A 4,619-nucleotide genomic window follows, 5' to 3' on the forward strand; every position below is an offset into this window, starting at 1 on the left:
CGAACCCGTGCCCCCTGCATCGGCAGGCGGACTCTTAACCACTGCGCCACCAGGGAAGCCCAGGTGCTCTAGTTTGATGGTGAGCAGAGTTTTCCCCAAAGAGACACTAAAGTGAACTAGAAGAATCAGTACAAGTTAGCTCAAAAAGCAAGAGGAAAAGCATTCTAACATGTGAAGCCTTGATGCTGGAGAAAGCATGGTGCACACAAGGAAAGAGGCTCCATCTGCTGGGACCAGAGTCGAGAAAAGGAAGGAGAGATTTCTTCATGGCAGAGATGCTCCAAAGCCATCTTGTGAAAGGCTTTGTAGATGATATTACAGATTCTAGATCTTTAAGAAAAACCATAAAGTTCTCATACCATCAGGTTGTGCTAAAGGCCTCTGCTGCCAACTGTTCATTCTTTCTGAGGACACCTACTCAGTACTGGACCTGAACCGAAACCCGTCTCAGGCACAGAGAAGTAAACTGCCGGGCACTGATAAAGTTGGACGTACACAGAAGGAAGCCAGTGTTAAGTAACTAGTGATGGATATGTGTGATCTGCTCATACAGACTTACAGCTGCTGGAAAACATCCTGGACTTCATCTGACTCACGCCCAGTCATGTAAGGATGCCCGAAATCTTGCCCCAGAGGAGCTCATTGTAACCCAGGCATGTTTACTCTGCCCTTTGGAACCCCCTCTGGTGGAGGAGTTTCTCATGTTCTCATCCTCTCCAAGCCTCTTAATTTAACAGAAGCCTGGCTTTTCCTGGGTCACTTTCTCAAAGTGTGGCCCCAGGACCACAGAATTAGCCCCACCCAGGAGCTCGTCAAAGAAACAAACCCTGTGGCTCCTCCCAGACCTACTGACTCAGAATCTCTCTCGGGTGGGTCCAACACCCGGTGTTTGAAGAGGCCCTCCTTTGATTCTGACATGCACTCCTGTTTGAAGCCATCATCCTATGCAAAGGTTGGACAGCTGGCTCCGGGGGGACGGGGGAGGCACGGCTCTCTCCTCAGCCCACAGACCATGAAAAGTAGGGGCTACTCCACGTCTAGAATCCCTTTGCCAAGACCCTTCATTTTGACCTGCTCTTACCAAGAGCCAGAATTTCCTCTACCCCTCCCCTCCTCACTCTACCTGCCTTTCTTCTTTCCAGTTTCCCGTTAATGTCATTTCATTTTCTCTGCTTTGTTTCCAGATGGCTGAGCTGTGTTGCACAGGGTCATACAAGCATCATTTAATCAGAAGTGGGCCCTCTGAACCCAGAGCATTCCTGCCTCTCTCCTTCCTCCCTTTCTCCCTCCCTCCCTCCCTTTCCTTCCCTCCCTCCTTCCTTCTTTTACTTCTTCTTTCCCTCCTTCCTTCCTTCCTCCCCTCCATCCCTTCCTTCCTTATCCATCTTGGTTGACTCCTTATAGAAGTCTTCCCAGCAGTTCTTTCATCCTCAAGCACCCAAACCACCTGTAAATGTCTGGCTGCTTCCCTCCCACACCCAGGAGAGCTCTAGCGGCTCACTTCTTCCAGTGAGGTCCTCAGGCCGTCTGCCTCAGAATCGCATGGGAAGTTTGCTGAAGACAAAGGTTCCTCATCCAAAACACCGTAAGCCCAATTCCTCCTCAAAAGAGTCCTTTAAATGTTTGAAGACAATCTTTGTGTCCTCTCCAAGGCTAATTTTCACCAATGATGTCAGTCACTTTTCTCACATACTAAATACCTCACAACTTACGTAATCCTTGCATCGCATGCTCCCCAATAGTTTCTGGGTTTTCATTCCCCCTTTTAAAATGTGCTGGCCATCGTTGCAAAGTTAATATTTCAGTGTTACTTCTAGCTTTCCCTGAATAAAGTGTTACCCAGGGTGAGGGCTTTTTTTTTTTTTTCCCCTCGATTCTATCACAGGAAATGTACCAATTTCTCAGTTACCAAATGCAGCCAATCACCTTAATTGATTGGGGAACTTTAGAAAAATGTATACATTCAGGGGCCTCACCCCACTGACTCAGAGCTTTCAGGGAGTGGGACTCAAGAGGCTGGGATTTTCTAAAGTTCTCTAGGCAATTCTGTCAATCAGCCAGCTCCAGTTGTACCTCTTCCTAGACCTTCTGAAAAACTTCTGACTTTGAACTCTGAAAACTGCCTCCATCTCAAATAATCAATTGTTCATTCAAGGATGACAAGGGGAAAAGGTGCTAAATGAGCGTGGGAACTTTACTTGATACCTAAAACGGAATTTTTTTTTCAAACGAAAGATATTTATTTCTGACAGTTCTGAGAGCAGTGAAGTTCAAGATCAAGGGTCCTGCAGGTGTGATATCTGGTAAGGACTCTCCTCTCAGCTGGCAGACGGCCTCCCTGCTGTGTGCTCACGGGGCCTTTCCTCTTTTAAAAACAGTATTTTTTGTTTCATCTCTCCAGATCATAGAATTTGGAACCCTGTGGTATTTTTGATGTATGATTTCAAATAGAAATATTAGGCAAACATGAATTTATTAATCCATCTTATTTAAATGGCACAGAAAATTGTCTAAAATAACGTTGGGACTTTAAAAAAAAAAGCAAAAAAAACCTTTGGCTTGAAATTATTTTTAAAATTCTATCCACGAGAGTACAACATGGCGATGCGCAACAAGGCGGCGCTGCCGCAGATCCCGGACAGCCGGCGCGAGCAGGCGGGGCTCGGGAAGCGGAAGCAGGAACTGGCGCAAACGCTGGCCAACTTGGAGAGCCAGATCTCTGCTTTTGAAGGAAGCTACCTGGAAGACACTCAGATGTATGGCAACACTATTCGTGGCTGGGATCAGTACCTGACGAACCAAAATACTCCAATAGCAAAAAACGATAGAAGGAGCGGCTCTTCAGTAAACCCTCAGTTACAACGCTCAGTTACAGCAAGTGCATTGGCAGGAGTTCAGGATCAGCTCATTGAAAAGAGGGAGCCAGGAGGTGGGACGGAAAGTGATCCTTCTCCAGACTTCCACAATCAGGAAAACGAGCCCAGCCAGGAGCATCCTGAGGGAGTGAAACCTCGGAAGGCTGCTTCTTCTACTTCCTCAGGGAGTCATCATAGCAGCCATAAAAAAAGAAAGAATAAAAAACCGGCACAGGATGGATCTGAAGTTAAACAGAAAACCACGAGCTGATTATTAGAAGACTCATTAGTGCAGAAGCGTCCAGGCTATAGAGCCCTGCTTCCGTCCGCCGACCTCACAAAGGTAAACACCCCTCACCTGGCTGCGTGGCCATCCACCTCTGCTTTCCCAGACCCGGTGCCTGTGGCTCTGAGTAGTTTGTTCTGAAATGTGGTGACAAACAAGTCATTTCTGTACGACCATATCGGAGCATTTACTCTGTGTCATTTTCAGTAACAGAATTGCAGGAAAACCCAAGACATTGTCATAATCCCAGCAAGTTGCTAACTGTGCATTTCTCCCTTCTTGGAATGAATGTCTCCGCCCTCCAACTGGCTGGCACCAGCTTTATCTGCGATGCGCATTGAGAAATGTTCTCTAGGTTTGTTTTATGCTGAACGCAGAAGAGGTCACGTTTCAGAGGGAGGCTGTAAATATCTGGCGTTTTCTTATTTTGTTTGTGTTTTATCATTTTTCTGTTATTGTTTTTACCATCTTATTCTCTTTGGGGACTTTCTGCGATGCCATTGTAGAGCTCATACTTTCCTGCTGACGTATCTGATAAGCTGTTTCGTGCGGTTGCCACTATTCTTAACTGAAAATAAGTTGGTTTACCATAAATAAAATGGGGACTTGGCTTTTCGGTGTTTTGCAGAGGGAAGGTAAAGAGTGTTTATTTAATAATTACCTATCTTAAATCTTTTTGAGTTAGAAGCAGTTTCATGTTCAAGGAACAGGAAAAGCTGAAAAACATACGTGATACATGATTGACACTTTATTGCAAATTATGATATTTATTTGCTAAATTACTGTTATTGCAAAGTTCTTATAGGATATTGAATAAGTCAGACTCCTTCACAGGCTCTTCCCTGGTGGTCCAGTGGTTAAGACTTCACTTTCCATTGCAGGGGGTGCAGGTTTGATCTCTGGTCGGGGAGCTAAGATCCCACATGCCTTGTGGCCAAAGAACCGAAACATAAAACAGAAGCAATATTGTAACAAATTCAATAAAGACTTTAAAAATGGTCCACATCAAACAAACAAACAAAAACTCCCTTAGAAACTGGAAGGCTTGAACCCTCCTTCCTCTCATGAAACTTGTCATGCTTCATAAAAAGCTTATAAAGCTTATAACAGGGGTAATTTGGACCAAAGTTCAAAACTGAAACATGCAAAGTTAGCCCTTTCCAGTCACATTCCTGTGTACGGAACCCAACTTTCCCCAGGACCCCGTGTCTAGAAGCATCACGTAGCCTCTCTTATCATGCTCCATGTCTAACCACTCCCAAGGTAATTAGGACTCAGCCTCTGTGTCTTTGCCTTATTACTTCCAGATTCAGAGTCCCAGGCAGTAAGTAGCATGAAAATTACTTTCTTAAAGTCTGTCCATAGCATAGACCCATTTCTCCGTGCTGCTCCTGGCAAAGTATAACTGTAAATCCAGAAATAACACAAGAGGCAAGCAGAGGAGAACTCTGAAAGGGGCTGAGATAAAAGCCACCTGG

General features: G+C 45.2%; 1 pseudogene; it reads left to right on the forward strand.

Annotated features, from left to right (window-relative positions):
- Window positions 1–2,598: 2,598 nt before the first annotated feature.
- On the forward strand, window positions 2,599–3,133 carry LOC136129883 (chromatin modification-related protein MEAF6 pseudogene; annotated as a pseudogene).
- The last annotated feature ends 1,486 nt before the right edge of the window (window positions 3,134–4,619 follow it).

This window comes from Phocoena phocoena, chromosome 10 (assembly GCF_963924675.1).
Source record: "Phocoena phocoena chromosome 10, mPhoPho1.1, whole genome shotgun sequence".
Classification (NCBI taxonomy): Eukaryota; Metazoa; Chordata; class Mammalia; order Artiodactyla; family Phocoenidae; genus Phocoena; species Phocoena phocoena.